General features: G+C 43.6%; 1 protein-coding gene across 2 annotated transcripts in view; it reads right to left on the reverse strand.

The window, feature by feature from the left end:
- Window positions 1-509: 509 nt before the first annotated feature.
- Window positions 510-22,191, reverse strand: part of LOC138296858 (zinc finger protein 268-like) — a 57,302-nt gene continuing 35,620 nt past the window's right edge. For both annotated transcript variants that reach the window (XR_011203914.1, XR_011203913.1), the window contains exon 3: window positions 510-768. The gene's annotated coding sequence lies outside the window, so the exon portion shown is untranslated. The remainder of the gene's footprint in view (window positions 769-22,191) is intronic.

Raw genomic sequence — 22,191 nt, forward strand, 5'->3', positions numbered from 1 at the left:
CCGTGCAACAAACGCTAGGAAGTGACATGTATGATATAAACAAATGACTATGGACTCAGGAAAATACAAAAACAGGGGGAGGTCAGTGAGTCTACATGTTTGCAAGTTGACAGTGTTTTGACCATTATTAAACAACAAAATGGAGGGCAAGCAATAGGGAGGAGGGCGGGAGCAGCAAAAACAAATGACAGTGGAACGAAGGGCGGTGTTGCAGCAAGTGTATGGACAGTGGGAGAAGGGGAGGGCCTAGAGACACATACACTCCCATAGATGGCATATAAAAAAGTAAAAATAAAAGTACCTACAGAAGCACACAGCAAGGAAGGATACTGGTGGCAGACAGGAACCTGTGCTTGGTTCATGCTCCATGGCAGGCATAACACTGGAGCCCCACAAAGAAGGAAGAAGACAGAAGGGAGTAGGAGGTAGTTACCAAAAGAAGCAAGGAATCCAGAGTAACATCAGAGGCCAACCAATGTCAAGTAACTGGCGGGCTCAAAGTCTGTTTTAGAGGGTTTTCTTTATTCACAAAATATTCCACCAACAGTCCATGCTCGCTCTCTCAGACAAAACCTCAAGATGGTCAGTTCGTGCCTGGTGCTGTTCACCCCTTGTAGAGATTAAAAATGTGTTTTTCTGAATTCATTGACTGTTCCTGAAAACTGGTAATTTTAGCACAGCAAACCTTTCATTGATGCCATTTGCAGGAAGAAAAACAGACACATTCTTCTGCAGCACCCCTGGTAGAGATACTTGAGGGAAGTCTTCCTGTTGGATTAAAAAAAAAATATTCCGTATTTTTCATTCTGTATATTTAAGATCATTCCATTTTTGTTCACTGTGATTTCTGAGCACCAGGTTTTTAATTGGATTTAAGGATATGCATCATGATTAAAAGTATGCCAACAGTGACCTCACCTATGCCTGTGCCACCATCATGCCAACTTATGAGATAGGTTTTTTAAAAGCAAGTTTCCTGCACTTAAAAACAACTAAATCAATTCAATGTATGTTAATGGGTAACTTAACCCAGATTTATTTATTTTTTCTGTGGGTTCTCAAGTCTGTTCAGGGATACAATTTTGAATTTTACAACACTCCTCGACATACAGACAGACAGACAGACTCACTCCACGAGATGTATTTTTCCCAAAGCGAGCAGATTTGCATCTCCTCAGAAATTCAGGCACTCTTGCAGAAAGAGGCTCTCACTCAAAGGCGTTATCAGTCCCATCTTCCTGGGAGAGAAGAATGAGTGGTTCCAGTCTAGCTCTGACTTTACAGGACTTCAACGGCTGGATTGTCTACAGGCACTTCAAGATGGAGGGAATCCATCCCATTCTTCAAAATGGCGATTGCATGGTCTGGCTGGAGCTGAAAGACGCTTACTTAACAGTCCCCATCTTTCCTCCGCATCAGCATTCTATGCAATTCATGCGGCAGGGCCTTTGCTTTGAATTCAAAGTTCTACCCTTTGGACTTTCCTCTGCTCCTTGGTGGTTCACCAAAATCACGAGGCCAGTAGTAAAATCCCTATGAGAAAAAGGGGTTTGATTGATTATTTCTCTCGACGATCTCATTCTTTAAAAACAGGACTGTCAGAACTAGACTATTAAGTTCTTACATGACCTAAGTTTCATAATAAATAAACAGAAGTCAGCCCTGAGACCCTCCCAGTGCATGGACTTTCCAGATAGACTTTGTCCTGTCTCAACTTGTCCTTCCCCTCCAGAAGATTCGGACAAGAGGGTTGAGGTCTGATATGGATCGTGGGCCTTTTGGCTTCCACGATTCAGGCCATCTTTCCGGGACCTCTTCACTACAGGCCATCCCAGTGCTGATCCTGTCTGAACCTATTGCTGGACCCAGTGGCTCATCCACACACTCTGACAATCTCGGGACGCCTCTTGCTAGTGGCATGGAAGGTTTCCAGAAGAGATGGCGTTTGCCAGACATTCTGCAAAACCCTGCTGTACAACGCTAGGCAGGCTTGGTCTTCTAGAACCCACAAATGGTATGCTTCTGCATGGAAAAGATGGTGTAGTTGGTGCAGTTAACAGAGCGTTGATCCCGGTGGGGCTGATGATGTTTGGGGAATAACTTCTTATCTTCCGTAGCAACCTCTGGATTGGCATACAGACTGGTTAATAACTTTAGATCAGCGATCATGGCTGGGCAGCTCCCAGCAGATGGTAGACCGGTCGGAGAGCAACCAGTAGTATGCAAACTCATAGAGGGTATTAGGATGGCCAATCCTCCTCAATCTAGGTATTTTGTGTTACTGGGTGTAAACATTGTCCTCAATTTTCTTTACTGTTGGCCTGACAAATACCTATTAGACTTGGCATCATTGGCATGGTCTCCCCTAACCTTTTGCCTCTACTTCCCAGGTTGCTTCTGTGTGCTGGACTCTGTTTTGTTTGCTCTGGACACTTTACCACTGCTGACCAGTGGTAAAGTGTAAGTGTTCCCTGTATAAATTATATTTGTACATTAGCTTATCCATGATTGGCATGTTTGATTTACTAGTAAGTCCCTAGTAAAGTGCACTAGAGGTGCCCAGGGCCTGTAAATCAAATGCTACTAGTGGGCTTGCAGCACTGGTTGTGCCACCCACATTAGTAGCCCTGTAAACATGGCTCAGACCTGCCACTGCAGTGTCTGTGAGTGCAGATTTAAAACTGCCAGTTCGACTTGGCAAGTGTACCCAATTGCCAGGCCTAAACCTTCCCTTTTTATACATGTAAGGCACCCCTAAGGTAGGCCCATAGGCAGGGTGCGATGTATGTTAAAGGTGGGGCATGTACGTATGTGTTTTACATGTCCTGGCAGTGAAATACTGCCAAATTCGGTTTTTACTGTTTCAAAGCCTCTCTCTCTCATAGGTTAACATTGGGGCTGCCTTTAAATGTTATTAAAGCACAATTTCCCTTTGGGAGCAGATAGACATGTGGAGTTTGTGGTCTCTGAACTCACAATTTAAAAATACATCTTTTAGTGAAGTTGGTTTTTAGATTGTATGTTTGAAAATGCCACTTTTAGAAAGTAGGCATTTTCTTGCTTAAGCCATTCTATGACTGCTTGTTTGTGGATTCCCTGTCTGGGTCAGTTTGACAGTTGGGCTGTTTGTACCTCTCCTCTAGACAGTGACACAAAGGGAGCTGGGGTGTAGCCTGCATATCCTGATGGGCATCTGGGCTGAGGGGAGGAGTGGTCACTTACACCTGAAAGAGCTGTGCTGCCCTCACACAATACAGACCCCAACCGCCTGGTGTGTGTCTGGGGCCTGGCCTGGGCAAGGCAGAATCTTGAAAACAACAGAGACTTCTCTTTGAAGTAGGCCTACTTCAAAGGCAGAAGGGGGTATAAGAAGAGCACCCAAAACCCCTGAAAATCAGATTACTTCTGGAACCAAGGGGAACCTCTGCCCAGGAGAAGAGCTGGAGGAGGAGTACTGCCCCTTTGCCTGTGACTGTGCTTTGCTGAATTGGCCTGCAGTAGCTGCTTCTACCTGAGAGAGGACAATGACTGACTTTAGTGTGACTTACTACTGGTGAAGAATCTCCAAGGGCTTGAACTGAGCTTGCCTTCTGTTGTTGAAGTGTCAGGGACATCAAAGAATTCTCTCTGCCAGGACTTGGACTTTCTGCTGAGAGTCCTGCCCTGCCAAGTGGTGCCCTAACCTGTCTCTGGGCCCTTGAAAGGTGTAGCTGGTGGAAAAGGACAGAAATCCACACAAAGACCGGCGTGTGGGGATACTTTTGACGCACCACCTGCTTCGCGGCTGCTAAACGACGCGCCGCCTGCCTCGTGATTAAAAATTGACGCTCTGCCTGCATCGCGGCTGGGAGATTGACGCAACGCGGCTGGAGAAACGATGCACAACACCCGCAGCCGCTGCTGGTAACGACACAAGCCCCCACACAGTGCAGTTTCTTGACACCATGTGACCGGATTTCAACGCAACATAGCTGGGCACAGAAAATCAATGCAAAGCCTGCCCGGACCCGAGGTGTCCGTCTGGAATTGACGCATCGCACTCTTGCGGGAGAGAAGAAATGACGCAGGTCTCGCTTGCGAGTGAGAAATCGACGCATCGCTGCCCTTTTCGGACTCACTGCTTTATTTTGACGCTACCCAGGTACTTTTGTGCAATAACAGCGTTCTCACTGTTTTTTTAAAGGATTTAAGACTCTTTTTCTTTTTAAATTCATAACTTGACTTGTGTATGTGGGATTTTTATTGTTTTGGTCTTGTTATGTATAGATAAATATTACCTATTTGTCTAAACCTGTGTTGTGTCTTTTTGTAGTTGGTTCACCGGGTTAGTGTGTGTTGGTACAAATACTTTACATCTTGCTTCTGAAGTTAAGCCTGCCTGCTCGTGCCAAGCTACCAAGGGGGTGAGCACAGGTTAACTGAGGGTGATTCTCCTTTACCCTGACTAGAGTGAGGGTCCCTGCTTGGGCAGGGGGTAACCTGACTGCCAACTAAAGACCCCATTTCTAACAATACCTTTCCCACAAACAGCTGTCAGCTAAACTCACAATGTTAATTTGCTTGATTCCTTTTAAGAGGGTTTCAGATGGGCGAGCCCTGGACTTCTCTGGTAGGGTGTTCTCTTCGGAAAGTGTATCTTTTTCTGTTACCAGACAGATAAAATTGAACTCTAGGTTGTTTTTTTAACCTGGCATTTCCAAATAATGCAAAATTGTGTTCAGTACAGTGAATGAAAGTGTATAAGGCTAGTAGTAGTACATTTAGGTTAGACCTAAGCAGTGCTTAATTTGTGCTTGTTGTTTCCAGTGCTGAGCACCAGCACTTATTTTTGAGGGCCGGGGCTTATTCTTCTGCCTCAGGCATTTGCTGCGAGCTCCTGTAGCAAAAGACACATATGGGAAAGATGGAGGAAGAGAAAAGTGAAAAAACGTCACAAAGTTAGAAAGCAGAAAGCTGCAAGAGTGAACTGAAGGGGCAGTGAGTGGCTTTAAATGGATTGCAGAGGGCTGAGATGGCTTCGGGATTACGCAGCCTCCGCATTCTTTGCTCGCACAATTGCAGCAGCCGTGTGCTTCAAAGGAGAGCTTTAAGCACCGGCACGTTTTTATTTACAAATTAAGTACTGGACCCAAGGCACCAACTTCTGATTGCATTACAGAAAACATATAAACTGGTTGCAGCGTCCACCTTAGTCAGATGGAGCTGTGGCGTTTTTGGAGCTCACTCAGCTAGAGAAGAAATGGGATACAAATATGAGATCCTGTTTTGATGATATTCTTAGACCAATTAATTGGCCTTCAGAATCAAGTTTCAAGATTTTTATTACGTGTTATATGTTTAATTTGCCTTTTGACAAAAAAAACACTTTAAGTTTCCATCTTAATGCAACACGTAAAATAACTGTATGTAAAGCTCTAGCTCCAAAAGTCTGCATTCACCTTGTGTCACTAATATACTAGTGAACTTATCATTACCTCTGTCTATGGCTGATACGATAGAGAATAATGAGTTTGTCAACAATGACTCATACTACTTGAAACAGAGGCAATTCAGTGTGTGGTGTAGTCTTTACTAGAGTTGACTAGTATTGTTTTCACCTCACCAAGTTTTCATTTTACAGGAGATAGTGCTGTGTATCTGATTGGTATAAAAAATCGGATTTTTTAATGAGGTTTAGCATTTTATTTTCTAGTAGGTGTTCAGGCAAACTACCAAAAGTCAGCCCACCATGTCTGTGTTCCTTGGCGTTTCTGTAACTTGCATAGATGGTGACCTACTCCGGCTTTGTCAATACTTTACAGTGGAGTGAAAAGATACACCGCAGTCAGGTAAGGGCGTAACTTTCTTTATTCATTAGGTCGGGCACCCCTTCCGGCCCTTCCAGCTCATTCACCACCCAACTCCATGTCCCCTTTGGGGTTCACCCCTTTTTGTTGCTTGTCCTGCAGGTACTTTAAACCCTGGGTGCTGCAGCTGATGGTCAGCTGGAGCGCTAACGTTTGTGCTACTGTCTCGCTGTCTCTCTCTGGGACATTACATCTCTCTCCTTCATTGGAAAGAAATGTGGATGGTTGATATGGACTGCTTTCTCAGCAGGTTACATTTCTTCAAAGAGAGGGTCCGTCTTCTTCGTGGTTGTCTGGATTTCTCTCTTGTGCAGCTGCTCTCAGTCCTGTTTTCATGTTCCTCAGGATCTTCACTTTTGGATTAGGCTGAGTTTCAGGGAGGGACCTGGTAGTGCGCCTTTAAGTCTAAGAAGTTGCGTGTCCGCTCTCGGCCATTAGATCTTGCTGTTATCATTTATCGTTTTTGAGATGTCACTTCCATTGGTTCTGCCTTGTATTTTGTGTCAGCTTTTGTTGCTTGTTTTTGGTTTAACAACACCCAGTCTACCTCGGTGAGGTCAGAACAGCATGCATGTCTCCGTCTGTCAGTATATGGTTAATCTTTTCCTCTGTTTCTTCTGTTACTGTCATTTCAGTGGTAACCACCAGGGAATGCTGGTGCAAATGCCTTGTATCAGCATCAGTGTTGGGGGCCTTATCTGGTGAAGCTGTGAGGGAACTTGCAGTATGCTCTTAGGCTGGTGTTGAGAACCTGTTGGGTGGGTATGGCTTAGCTCTGCTTGCTAGAGTGCTTTTTTGTGGGTCGACATGAAGCGCTCAATCATCCCGTCTGCTTGTGGCCATAGAGGTGTGATCAGAAGGTGTTTGAAATTCGGGTGTGTAGCAAATTGGGAAAACTCTTAGCTTTTGAAAGGAGGGGGCATTGTCAGTTCAAACAGTTTTAATTGTTTTCAGGGATTCCCCAAGTAGCAAACATTTCACCTACAGACAAGATGACTGTTCTTGCGCTGGTTGATGTCAGTAATTTCGCTATAGGGACTTTTGAGGATTCATCTATGATGAATAGGATGTATTTGTTTCATTGTAGCAGGCTAAAGGAATCTGCTGCCATGTTTTGTCACACATGCTGAGGGAGTGGTGACATATGCAGGGGAAGAGAGTGTGGGTCTCTCAGTGTGTTCTCTTATGGTCTAGATCATGGATACTCAAAGTACTGCCCGCAGGCCTCATGCGGCCCCTCTGACCTTTACATGCGGCCCCTGGGGCAACAGGAGCACTGGACAGCTGTCTGCTCAATTCCGCACTCACAATGAAAATATTAAATACACACACACTCATTTATTTCAAACTTAATTGGTGTTAAAGAAATGAAGTAACTAGGGATTTAGTTAACATGCAGAACCTTTTTGCCTTAGTAAAAAATATTTTATCAGTGCATTGAGATGTATTCCTTTAAAAGTGATAGTTTTCAAACATACATTTGGAAACATACATTTTGAAACATTAATTATTTCCCTTACCCTGAGACCACCACTAATAGTAAGTTAAAGAGGCAAGTCACTTGGTGTGTGCACTTTATGGGTGGCCTGGGCTCTTATCATACATTAACAACATTATGGTTTATTAAATCAAACATATAAGCAGGTTTTGTGCAGTGCACACCATAAATCATGTATTTCGAGGTCATCTTAAATGTGATAATGCAAAAAAAGGAGGGAAAGTGATACTAAACAATTGCCTAGGATCACACAATTTGGAAAAGTGGGTAATCCGGGATTCATTCCAGGTTTTCTGGTTTCCCATTGTTTATTTCAGCCACTAGATGTATATCATTTGCTTCTCCTACACCTACCTTGCTACCAATCCCCCCAGCCACCCCACTTGACTGCCACTGCCCTGGCATCAATGCGGCCCCCAGGCGCGTCACAGACCAAACTTTTTGGCCCCTGGAAAAATGTTTGCGAGTACCCATGGTCTAGATGGACACAGATGGTAATGTTGCCTGGTCAATGATAAGGTTTATGTATTCCTCTGCAGTGGATCTTCTGTTTTTGTGAGTCAAGAGTGAGTGTCTGGACATGAAGTCAGCAGGGTTACTGTTATTTCCCAGATTGTGGTTTATGGAGTAGATGTAGTCTTGTAGACGAATTCCCCATCTTTCGATGTGTGGGTATATCTTGGCTTTGGAGTTTCCAAAGATGGTTATGAGCATTTGGGGGTGGGGGGGGAGTCTGGTATTATGGTGAAGTGTTTCCAATATAGAAGACACAATAGTGTTCACAGGCCCACACAACAGCAAGACTTTCTTTCTTGGGTAGTTAGTAAGCTCTTTCGCTGTCTGTGAGTTTTCTGCTGGCATACAACATGTCATTTAAACTCTCTGGTCCTACTGTGCTGGCATCAACTGTGAGCTCGGCAATAGGTCTGTGGCGCTGCTGACTCTTTTTGATGGTTTGGAATGCCCGTTCAGAATCTTGTCTCTACTGAAATGGACATCCTTGTTTTGTGATTTCTCTTTGTGGGCTGCTGATGGTTGCGTAGTCTTTAATGCATCAAAAGCAGTAGTTTGCTATGCATAGGAATGACCATATGTCGCCAATGTCTCTTGGGGCCATGGTGTCATTGAGGGCCTTTATGGGTCTAAGTATTTGAGTTGGAATTCACACTTATGCTTAGTGGTAGGTTGCTGCGAGGTAAAGCTTGGCAGACTGTAGAGCTCCGCCATGTTTCTCAAGACTTCCCAAACATTAGGATGCTGTCACTGTCATTGAGAGGACTGGTCATGGTTCGTATTACCCTTCAGATTGCCTGCTGGAAGATTTCAGCAGCTGTTGATATTCCGAAGTTTATTCTTTTATATCTGAAGCGTCCAAGATGGGTGGTGAATCTGGTGCTGTACCTTGACTCCATGTGTAATTCAAGCTGGTGGTATCCTTTGTTTAGGACAAGTGTGGAGAATATTGTAGCTTAATTTAGCAGGGCAATCATATCACTCATATGCGGCCCTGGGTGTCTTCACCTCTCTATGGCTGTGCTTGCCAAACACATGTCAATGTATAGAAGTACTGTTCCTTCAATGCTTTTCTTTGGGACTATTACCAGTAAAGAGACCCATGGCGTGGGGCCACAGGATTCTTCAATAATGTCGACAACTAGTAATTCTTGGATTTCATTTTCAACTGCTTTATGCAGCTCGAATGGTGCCTTCCTGTGATGTTGGGCAATGGGCTTTATGGTTTCATTTATATGTATGAGTACTTCAAAGTCTTCCTTTTTCCCTTGGCCAGTGAACAATTCTGGTTATTGTTTCACTTGGGGTGTTTCATAGTCCATTTTGTATAGGTTGGTGACAAGCTTGAGTTGTTCGCCTGTAGGAAGGCTCATCAGACAGACAGTTGGTGTCCTTCCCTCCATGATGTGGATGAAAGCTTCTACTGACCATTCTTTCTACGTTAGCATTGTTTCAAACTTTCCTAAGCACTTTAGGGGCGTGTTGGCCATCCACGTGTATATCTTTACATCCGTCTTTTGCAGTGTAGGTCTTGGGTTCATTTGTTTCTAATCCATGGCTCCGATGTAGTTGAGCAACGCTCCGCTGCCTATGATGAATGGAGCTATTTGGTTTCCCACTGAATATTTATGCGTGGGTACTTCTTGTTGCAGGTTTGCGCATCGGCTACCACAAGCACCTATTTGTTGCTTTCACTGGAGCATGATGAGGTTGTGCTGTCGCAAGAGCCTTGCAATATTGTTTGTCATGATTTCGTTGTGGATTGTGATGAGCTGCTGGTCCTTCTTCTCTGCACTGAGCGTGCATGGTTTTGTGGCTTGTCTCTTGAGGTCCTAGAGTCTTTTTTTCTTGCACCGTTACACACTCGCTTGTTGTGGGTGTCCTTTCTGCATTTCTGACATGCTCGGTCCATGGCAGGGCATTTCTCTTCATAAGGGTAGTCTTGGACAAATCTGTAACATTCTTATTTGGTCACCCTAGTTCCCTTTGAGCATTTACTGTGACCTCTGATGTGGTCTCTGAAGCAGAATTGTCTCTTGTGGCTGATCAAGCTCCACTTCTTTTGTTTGTTTGCATGTGCAGAAACCTTGTTCCTTCTTTTATGTCCTGCCAGCTTCAATTTTCTTGGCTTGGTTGGGTCATACTAATTAACATTCTTCTATGATTCACAGGTGAATGCCATCTTCCTCTGAAAACTTATCATATTCACAGTGGACGACAAGGCTGCAGAGGCGAGCTATGAAGTTGCTCATTGATTCATCCTTTTCCTTTGGGGCAAGGTTGAAGCTATATCGTTTGTAGTCTGCTGTTTTCTTAGGTAAAAATGTTGCATTGAGAGTATGTCACACTTTCTGGTATGTGTTAGTTTGGGACACTGGTAGTTTTTTTTAAAGTCTGTCAAATGTCCTTTTCAGCCACGTTCTTCAGGGTGAGCAGCATTTGCTTTTCACCCCTTTCACCCGATGCTTGTAAGAAGTCTTCAAAGTTGTCTTGCCACTTGGCCCATCTAGGCACCGTGCAGGTGACTGGCACTATGATGAACGGTTCTGGAAGTCTGAGGAACAATGTGGAGGCTTTGATCTGTTTGTTCTTGGTGGACATGTTTCCATTAGTCTCAGTCCTATATTCCTTCATTTTTTGCATACTTAATTATTATGCATATTCACTGAGAAAAACAAAGGTTATAGGGACTTTATAGTTAGGTAGGGAATTTACTCGCACAAACCCATACAAATTCAGCAGTTATACTTACAAGCTCAACTATAACTTACATCCCTGCAATGCACTGCTTATGACCTCACATATTACATCACCCATGAGATGGTCAGGGACATCACAGATATCTCAAATGATGTCAGTGATGACATCTCCACCTAAAGACTCTCAAACCCCACTAACGTCCTGTTAACCTTTGTATTTTTCCGTGAATTTCAAAGGTTTTTTAAATTCTATTTTTAACTATAATGCTCTGTAACCTTTGTTTTTTTCAGTAAATTTCTATGTTTTTTTTTAACATACGTAATTTTAATTACTTTACATTAATGCAACCACCACCACCACACGGCCTTTGGCCGAGCAGGCTGACCACAGGGCCTGGCCTGAGGCCAGGCCCTGCATGCAACTCCCTATAAACCCTGCACCATGCACAGCCGTTGACTGTGCACAGTAGGGGTTTACCACTGGGCCTGCCCTGCGGCCTTCCCCCATATGTAGCCAAGCCTGTGTCTCACACAGCCATTGTCCAGGCCGTACGGAAGACCCCATATAAACACCCAAATCTTCTAATATGTGATGGAAACGGGAGTGAACGAGATTTAGAGAAAGAGATTAACAGATAAATTGAGAGAGCGGGAGAGATGTTTAGGCATTGATGGATGATATACTGCGGAGACATGGCATGTTCAGTAGAATAATAATGTTAGAATGTAGTGACGGCGTTATGACCTAGGATGGAATGTGGAAAAGAAAGTCAAGAGGGTTGGAGAGCAGTGAAGCTCCGCTGGAGATGTCATATGGAGAAATAAAGAATTTATATCAAGCAAATTGTGTTGGAACTTAATCTATACATTGCCGACGAGCATGATCTGTGCAGGGGGCAGACAGAAAACAGACATATTCACTCTTGGAAACCCACAAGCGTATAGCATCAAATATACTGGAGATCACATTATGTTTCTGCTTGTTTAACAAAAGGCAAGTGAACATTTTCTTTTATCTGCGCTATTGTACTGTCAAGACTGGAAAAATTGGCCAAAAGTATAAAGTTTATATTTATAAACAGAAACTGTACCATTATTAGCGCGAGGCGCACAGTAACTAGATTAGCGCAAGCAACTGGAAATTGAGCATGAGCCTACTCAGAGAACTGGCAGCGCGAGCAGGTGGGGTATAACCAAGCCACCACAAGACAGCACAAGCAGCTGATCCAACTTAGTGTACGCCAGCAGAGCAACTGAATGTGCCGTGGTACCTGCAAGCACAGCGTGACAACGCAATTAAACACGCGATTCGAGCAGGAGCCAAATCAAGTAGATGTCACCGTTTTAATCATAATAAAGCAATCTGAGACAGACTAAAAATCCATCCTGGCTACAAAGCTGCAGAAGAAGTCTCAAATTCTCAGTTCATGGTAATAAACAAAGGACTATTCTTTCTCTGGGAAACCTGCAGTCAGTAATAACAGTAGAAACAGGACTATTTATATAACATATATTTTGAAGTTAATTCATGATTGATTACTAATTTTCATTGTTATATTTGCTCATTCTAATAGTGTTAGTTTGTTATATTAATCTGTTACAATAATTTATTATTTTAGATTGTTATTTTGGTATATTTTGTTAAAAACTGTGTATTTGAAGTGTCCAAATAAAGTTGATAAGAATGTATATGAAGGAAGAAAGATGTGAGAACAAATGATGTCTTCACTACCACCATTTCTGTCCATACCGGGGGATCCACCTATTCTGTGGAAACAATGGAAGAAAATCTTCATAACATATTTGTTAGCAATTGAAAGAGACTGATATGGCCTACCCAGATGTCAGGTCATCTAAGTAAATCACTTAGGAATTGAAGGAAGGGGGATTTATGAGGATCTACCAGAAAGGTCCTTGGGAATGTGTTTGACATGTCAAGGCAAATGTTAGATGTTTAATTTACTCCTAAAATGAATTTCGTTCTCAAACGCCATAAATTATTTTCAAGAGTACAAAGGGAGGACAAATATATTGCATCATATGTAGCAGCACTGAGAGGCCTCGAACTGTCTAGTCGATTTGAACAATTAATTTATTATTTAATAAGAGATCAAATTGTAAGGTGTGCCTATAGTAAGAAAATAAAAGAAAAATTACTAATGAAAGATCCCAAATTGGAGGAAGGTATAGAAATAGCTAAAGGGATGGAACATACAGCATTGTGGTAACAAGAAATAGACAAGTCTGGTGATGAAAAAAAGAAATATGATGCAATAAATGAAATTAAAAATGACAATGGAAAGGAAACAACCAACTAAGGTGAGGAATACAGTTAAGGAAGAAAACATTTGGATGGAGCGAGGTGAAGTGTTTTCATTGTGATGCTCCTGGGCATATTGCATCTAGTAAAATGTGTGCAGCAAAGAATGCAATTTGAAGAAATTGTGGCAAAAGAGGGCACTTTGCCAAAGTATGTAAAACACAAATTGTATCAAGAGGTAATAGAAGGATACAGGTAGTAGACCAGGAAGATCAGGACGAGTGTAAAAGTATTCATGAGGTGATTTTCGGTGTAAATGGGAAAGTAGATTAGCCAAATGAAACTGATCAGTTTAAAAAAGATAGGACTATGAAAGTACAAGGAGTGAAACTAGAGAGTACTGATAGGTTAGATAAGCCCCATTGTCAGATTTGTTTGTATGATATACCCACTAATGTGTTAATAGATTCAAGAAGCTTATTCACTCTCATATCGAAGGAAACATATGAAGCCAAATGGGCAGGGATGCAAAACTCTCACTTAAGAGAAGCAGATATAAAAGCTGTAGGATATGCAGGAAAGAGAATAACAATATTGGGAATGAAATGGATGACAATCACTTTCAGGAAGAGAGCTGTGTATGGAAGGATATATATTATTACAGATTATGGTTCAGATTTTCTGGGGTGGCGTCATCAGAAGGATTTAGGTCTAATAATAAACCCAAATACAAAAGAACCAATTATGTTAGCAGAAAAAGAGGAAATTGAGGGAATTAGAGACTTAAAGTGGCTGAAAGATATCCAAGGGTAATTTTAAAAAGCTGGGGATTATTAAAGGGTTTTTCTCATAAAATAGTATTAAACAAAAGGAACAGAACCAGTAGTCCACAAAGTAAGAAATAGCCCTAATATGATGCGGGGACCCCTAAAACAAGAATTGGATAAATTGCTAGAACAAGATATTATTGAGCCTATTGAGGCCTCCAAATGGCTTGCACCAGTCGTAATTGTACCAAATGAAGGAGGTAAAATTTGGCTTTGTGCAAATCTTAGAGATCTTACTAAAAACATTTGGGTGGACAGGCAGCCACTTCCTAATATATCTGAAATGTTAACAATGGTGGTAAAAGGGGAAATGTTAAGTGTTCTCGATCTGTCATTCGCATACCATCAGGTTAACTTATGTGAACAATCTACATATCTTACATCTTTTGTAACACCGCTGGGAACTTTTCATTACAAAAGAATGCTTTTTGGATTAGCCTCAGCCTCTGGGGTGTTCCAAAGAATAATGGAAAATATTTTGTGAGATATGAAGCAAGTACCTTGGGGGTCACTTTGCCCTGGCAGTCTTTTGATTGCCAGGGTGAATGTGGCGGTCCCACTGCCAACAGGCTGGCGGAGCAGACCGCCACATCTCCACTCATACCACCATGGCAGTCTGAACCGCCAGACCGGAGATGGTAATTTCCAACCTGGTGGTCCACACAAAAACCATGGAGGAAGGGCTACCAGTGATAGGGAATTCCTTCCCTGTCACCCGTCGACAGCTCCCCCACCCCCAAGGCAAGAACTAGACCCCCCTCCCCCTGCCAACCCCCCTTTAGCCACAGAGCCCCTCTCCAGACACAGCGCCGCCCACCCCCCTCCTGACACATCGCCCCCAACCCCTGCATACATGCAGACACCCACATGCACCACGCATACACCCATTTACCTACACTTACATACATGCATGCATCCACTCACACGCATCCATGCACGCATTCACAACATCCATACACACATTCATGCATGCATACTCACACCCATCCAAAAATGCATTCTCACACGCATACACACTGACATCCATACACGCATACACACATCCATCCAAACATGCATTCTCACACACACACATACACACTGACATCCATACATGCACTCTTGACAACATTCAGACACGCATACAGCCACGCATACATTCTTGCACACACACAGACATCACACACTCAAGCACGCACACACAACACCCCCCACCCTCTCACCCCCTCCCCTGTCAATCACCTTACCTGTTCTGGGGAGAAGGTCGTCTGGCAGGGAACGAGATGGGGCGCTTCCACCGCCAGCAGCGCCGTGCCAGCAGGACACCGCCCGGCCATATTATGGACCATATTATGGCAGGTGGTGTCCTACTGGCGGGGGGGCCGGTGGTTTTACCGCCAGAGTGCCTCTGCCCGCCAGCGCGACTACTGCCGGATTTCTGCCCAAAGTGTGGTGGAAATCCAGCAGTACCTGTGATTTGGTTGGCGGGAGACTGCCAGCACTGGCGGTCTCCTGACGCCCGCGGCTTTGGCAGTCTTCATAGAAGACCACCAAAGTCGTAATGAGGGCCTATGCTTTCAAGATGATCTATTGATTGTGGGGAAAAGTGCAGATGAACATGATTTGTTGTTCAATAAAGTAATGAAGAGGCTCGAGAGACATGAATTAACCTTAAAGAAAGAAAAATGTCAAATTAGAGAACATGCGGTAACCTACTTAGGACATGTCATAAACAGTAACGGAATCAGATCTAAAAAAAAAAGTTAATGAAGAAGGGGGTAGAGTTTATTTGGAATGAGGAGTGTGAACATGGGTTTGGAGAAATAAAGAAATGTATCATTCAGGCTCCCACATTAGGCCATTTTGGCGTTATGGGAAAAACATACTTAACCAAGGATGCTAGCAATGTTGACATTGGTGCAGTTTTGACACATAGGAAGGATGATAAGGAGTATGTGGGTGGATTTGCATCCAGAAGGTTACAGGGAGCAGAAAGGGCATATTCTATAATAGAGAAGGAGGCTTTAGCTTGTTGCTGGGGAATCAACCATTTTAAGTTCTGTGTGTGGGGTATACCTTTGAAGGCAAGAACTGATCATAAGCCCCGGAGATACATTTTTAAAGGAGGAAGAGGTTTGAAAGGGAACGTTACTCCACGCATTTCAAGATCGTTACTGTCCATTATGGATTATAACTTTGAAGTAGAATTTGTCTGGGGCAGTAAGAATGTAGTGGCAGATTATTTATCAAGGATGGCGGTTGATGTAGAGGAAGTTGTGGAAGATGCGATTGCAAGTGAAGGAGAAATGTGAAAAATGAATCTTGAGCAGATGGCCATAAGTGTTGAGGAATGGGCTGTTGCTAAAGAAAAAGATTCAGTTATGAAGAAGGTTGAGGAAAGAGTTGTGGGTGGTTGGAAGGATGAAGATGGAGTTAACAGCAATATAGGAGATTACTTTGAAGAAAGGGAAGAATTGAGTATAGTCAATGGCAAATTAATGAGGAGAAATCAATTGGTTCCTCCAAAGGGAGTTTGTGGACATATTATTGATATCATGCATGAAGGACATTTTGGTCGAGGGGCGATGAAGAGAAAAGTGAGAAAATCATATTGGCCTGGAATGGATCGAGAAGTATAAGAGAGGGTAAGGAATTGCGTCGCATGTGCAAATAGTGACAAGATTAAAACTATAAGACAACCTCCATTAGCAGATTAGAAATTCTCAGAAAGACCATGGGAGAAGTTGGCCATCAATTTTATTGGTCCAATCTTTAAGTTGGGAGTGAGGCATAAATACATAGTAGTGTTAGTGGATTATTAACCTAAGTGGTTTGTAGTAAAGACAATGGAACATGTGAATACAACAGGAGTAATTGAATTGCTAGAGGACGTTTTTATGGAGGAAGAAATACCTAAAATAATTGTATCAGATAATGAGGTACAATTTGTATCCAGAAAAATGACTGATTATTTGGATAGGATGAGAAGATCTCATGAAAGAGTAGCCTGATTCAGACCACAAGCAAATGGATTAGTAGAAAGAACAAACCATATTGTGATGAAAAACATACAGCTATCTTTAGCAAATCATATTTCATGGAGAAAGGAGTTGAGAAAGATGATGCAATCACACAGAACAACTCCACATTTTGTAACAGGTATCTCATCTTTTGTATCTTTGAAAGGAAGGGAACCAGGGATAAAAGTGCCCTATGTGGTTAAGAGAAAAGAAAATTATAAAACTTGATTGTGAAATAATAAAACAAAAAGTTACTGATATGCAAGTGAAAAATGTGCACTATTTTAACAAACGAAAGAGTGTCAAAAAGTACCATGTACAAGTGGAGATTGGGTTGTCATAAGGAAGGGAGGAGTTGTCAAAAAAGGGGACAGTAAGTACTCTGTTCCTGAAAGAGTGAGAGAAGTTAGACACAATGTAGTATTTTTCAAAATAGAGCAACATGGAGAATGGGAAATGTATGCAACGTTACACGGTGGTAAAGCATTACATCAATTACATCTCCTGTTACTACCTTTATTCTAACAGCATACAAAACTATGTTAATAAGAAAGTAACAGGAATATGAATCAATAGCTAATTTAGTGTTGTTAATATATATATATATATATATATATATATATATTTGATCAGTATTAAGGAGGAGTTATGTGGATACATGGCATGTTCAGTAGAATAATAATGTTAGAATGTAGTGAGGGGGTTATGACATCAGATGGAATGTGGAGGAGAAAGTCAAGAGGGTTGGAGAGCAGTGAAGCTCTGCTGGAGATGTCTTATAGAGGAGTAAATAATTTATATCAAGCAGATTGTGTTGGAACTTAATGTTTACATATACTTAGAATTAAATATTATTGGACAAATTGAAAAGAAAAATGCATTTGTCACATAAGGGGATTGACATCCCCTTTCAGTAGGCCAACACACCTGTAGTTGTGTTCAAAATCCCTATGGGAATTAAAATTACCCCCCCCCCCCTTTTTTTTGCTAGCCCCCTGCTTGACAGATTGCCCTGAAACTTTCCATGTACAACAAGATCCTAGGGCACTCTTTTGTTTGGAAGATTGGAACAAAACCATCAAAAGACACCAAAGATATAGCAAAGTCAAAATGGGAACTAGGTCCTAACTATAACTAAATGCGCCTATATATCCTCAAGGAGCTCCACGCACTCTTCGAACACATTGACAACTCCCTGTGAGGTGCAGTGCTGGGGCCTTCCCTGTTAAGTGTAGTGTTGGGGTCTCTTTGGAAGATGCAGTGCCAGGGTCTCTCTATGAGGTGTAGTGCTGGGGTCTCCTTGTGAAGTTTAGTGCTGGGACTCCCCGTGAGGTACATTGCCGGGATCTTACTGTGAGGCATAGTGCTGTGCTCTCTCTGTGAGGTGTAGTGCCGGGGGCTCTCTGTGAGGTGCAGCGGTCTCCCTGTGAGGTGCAGTGCCGGGGTCTCCCTATAAGGTGCAGTGCCAGGGTGTCCCAGTGAGGTGAAGGGCTGTGTTCTCTCTGTGAGGTGTAGTGCCGGGGTCTATCAGTGAGGTACAGTGCAGGAGTTCTCACTGTGAGGTGCAGTGCTGGGAACTTCACATGAGCTGTAGTGCTGGCATCTCCTCGTGAGGTGTAGTGCTGTGTTCTCACTGTGAGGTGTAGTGCTGGGGTCTCCCCAGGAGCTGAAGTGCTGGGGTATCACCATGAGCTGCAGTGCTGTGATCTCCCCCTTGAGGTGCTATGCCGGGGTCCCACTGTGATGTGGCGAGGTCAGTGTAAGCTACAGCCCCCCCACACATTATGGGGATCATTATGACCCTGGCGGTCCTGCTCCGCCACGCCGGTGGTGGCACCCAGACCGCTGACCATGTGGCAGTTCAGTACCGCCAACCAATTATGACAACGGTAGTGAACTAGCTGCATTGCAGCCAGTTTACCACCTGTACCGCCAGGGGGGTAGGACTGCCAGGCCGAAGGTTGACCACCTTCGACCTAGCGGTCCGCTTAACACCGTCCGCGGTATTTTGAGCATCCTTACCACCACGAAATTCCTGGTGAAAACAATTCTGGCAACAGGAATACTCATTCCTGTCGCCACTGCAGGACTCCCCAACGCCCCTGCATGTAGGACCCTCCCCCTAACCCCAGACCCCATCAGGAGGCCCCCCACCCCTGTATATCCATGCAGGCACACATCCCACATACATACATACATGCACACATACGCGCACTCATGCACACACGGCCACGACACCTTCACCCCCGCATACACACAAGCACACGTACAATTGCATACACACGCACTCCAACACACACAACACCTCCCAACCCCCTCCATTCACACACACACACACACACACACCCATTCATACACACAACACTCAACACCCCAAACCTCTGTCAGTCGGTCACCTTACCTGGTGGTGGTAGTCCGGGACGGAACGGGGTCCATGACGCTTGCTCCCCCGCCAGTGCCCCATCACCACAACACCGCCACGCCATTTACAGTGATGTAATACGGCGGGCGGTGTTGTGGTGACGTGGCGGTGGAGCAACCTCCACTAGACTGCTGACCGCCAGTATGGCTGCTTCCCCACCTAACAGTGGCAGAGGGCAGCCAGCAGCCATATATAATATGGTGGTCTTTGTAAAAGACCGCCAATGTCAAAATGACCCCCTATGTCTCCATGCAGTGTGGAGGTTGAACCCCTGCCCCAGGGCTGATCTCAGGCAGGGTCTCTGCTGACAGCACAAAGCCTCTAATTTGTTCATAGCCTGAGGGGAAACCTACATTGCCAACACAGGCTGCGCAACATATACCTGCCCACAAGCCACATGGAGCTTTAATCACAACAATATCTCCCCCAACTCCTGAGCACCCGCCCAGGTTCACTGGATGTCTTCTTATGTAATAGTGCACCCTCAAACTCTAACATGTTCAGTTAAGTACACCAGGGAAAATAAAGACTTATTACCAGTTTCACTTCTACCTGGTTGTCAGATCTCATCTGGATGCCCTCAGGACCTGGCCCACCCAGGGGCAAAATAACAGAGAAATGCTGGAGATTGCTTTTTTATAAATCTGCGGATCCAGCCACAAATTTCACTGTGATTTAAAAAAAAAAAAAAAAAAAAAGTACTTAAAATACTTTTAGGCTTTGGGGGGTACCAGAGGGACCCCTGGATAAAGGCTAGGGGGTTAGGGTATATATACCCTGCCCCCTTTTCTTTTTTTATGTTTTCTTTTGGGACTCGGCTGAAACAGACTCCCAAAATGGCTGCTAACACTTCTTGTTTGAAGTGTTGGCAGCCAATCAGATCTCAGCAGGGGATCTCTTTGGATCCACAGCTCTAGATATACAAATGTCCTTTCCCTTTAATATCTCAAATACTACTGAATGGATTTACACCAAATGACAAAAAACGTAATCTGCGTACCAAAAGCTACCTTTCTGCCAAATTTGGTGTAATTCCATCCAGCGTTTGGGCTATAGTCGTTTTAAAAACTCCAATGGGAATTAACATGTGAAATGCACTTTTTTTTTTAACCCCACCCCACCCCATTTTCTCGGCTTCCGCTTGACGGATTGACCCAAGACTTTCCATGCACAACAAGATCCCTGGGCAAACAGCTATGGTCAGCCAGCTATAGTTTGGTGCGTAAAATCTGAGCCTAACTATAATGTCCTGGTAACCTTTTTTTTCTTTTTTTGTTTGAATTTTTACGTTTTTTTTATATCTATTTTTTAACTATAACGTCTCTCTAACCTTTGTTTTTTTTCCAGTAAATTTCCATGATTCTGTAGTGGTATTTGTAACTTTAACATTCATGTAACATGATTTTATTGAATTTGTACAGTTCTTTTAATCATATTGCCTAACTTCATTATATGTTTAGAACCCTTGTTTTTTACTGAATTTGTATGTTCTTTTTTTTTTTTAAAGAAAGATATTAATAAAACACACTGAACTATAACACTAGTTTAACCTTAAATGATGTGATGAGTGGGTGTGTGAGTGGCTCTCTGGGTATGCGGGTGTATGTATCAGTGACTATATGGGTGTGTGAGTGACTGGGCGTTTGAGTGGTTTTGTGGGTCAATGAGTAGGTGGATGAGTGGCTGTGTGTGTGTGTGTGTGAGTGGCTGTATGGGTGGGCTGTGTAAGTAGGTGTGTGAGTGGCTGTGTGGATGTATGGGTCTGTGAGCTGGTATGTGACTGGCTGTGTGAGTGGGTTTGTGTCTGTATGGATCTGTGAGTGGGTATGTGAGTGGCTCTGTGGGTCTGTGAGTGGATGTATCTGGCTGTATGGGTGATTGGGTATGTTAGTGGCTGTATGCGTCTGAGTGTGAGTGACTGTGTGGGTGTGTGAGTGGCTGTATGGGTCTGTGAGTGGACGTGTCAGTGGCTGTATGGGCTGCGAGAGGCTGTCAGGGTATGTGAGAGGGTGTGTGAGTGGCTGTATGGGTGTGAGTGGCTGTGAGAGTGGCTGCATATGTGTGAAAGTGGCTGTATGGGTGTGTGAGTGGCTGTGAGAATGGCTGTATGGGTGAGTGAGTGGCTGCGAGATGGGCTGTATGGGTGAATGAGTGGGTGCATGACTGGCTGTATGGGTGTGAGTGGTGTATGAGTAGCTGTAGGGGTCAGTGAGTGGGTGTGTGACTGGTTGTAGGGGTGTGTGGATGCTGAGGATCACCAAATTCGGCCCAGGAAAAAGCTAGGAGTAGAATCCAGGTTGGTGGATGCAAAAGTGCGACCTGGGCATTGCAGCACCCCCACTCACACACACACCTTAGGATGATGGTCAGTTGATTAGAAATCAGAAGCGGACATGTGAGAGTTGAACCCAAGTCTAATACACGAAGGCCCATATTTATACTTTTTTAGCGCTGCATTTGCATCGTTTTTTGATGCAAAATTGGCGCAAACTTACAAATACAATTGTATTTTGTAAGTTTGCGCCAATTTTGCGTCAAAAAACGATGCAAATGCAGCGCTAAAAAAGTATAAATATGGGCCTAAGTCTGACCAAAAGAATAACAACCTGATCCAAACCAGATGAGCTTCACTATGGAAGTACATCTCTGCTCTGCATTAAAAGTTATAATCTCACTTCCATCCTCATATCATTTACTCATACCAATATCTTCCCTCTGCCTCACACACATACATATATGTATGAATACACTGTAGGAGGTATTTAGCTACTGTGGGGTGCCCAGACTCCCTCGCAGTATCCTTTCGCCCCACCCGTCCTCACTCTCCCTATCCCCGCTCCCTTAACAGCACGAGCAGCCATGGCCAAGTGTTTGTTCTGTTCAAACCTTTCAGCCGTTTTATTCCTCAATTACATAGGTACTGTCAGAGCTTTTGAAATGTCATGCTTTGAGGCCATGCCACATATTACTCACTTCAAATCACTTACAAGGTCTGTCACTTTTTGAATGAAGTACCCATACATCTGCACACTTGTATGTATTATATGCAAGTGCATCTCGCCAAACACAGTGGGCTTCTTTGTTCCCATAAAATGTCTAGAAGGGACACTAGAACACAAAATGTCAC

The sequence above is a fragment of the Pleurodeles waltl genome, chromosome 5, assembly GCF_031143425.1.
Source record: "Pleurodeles waltl isolate 20211129_DDA chromosome 5, aPleWal1.hap1.20221129, whole genome shotgun sequence".
NCBI lineage: Eukaryota > Metazoa > Chordata > Amphibia > Caudata > Salamandridae > Pleurodeles > Pleurodeles waltl.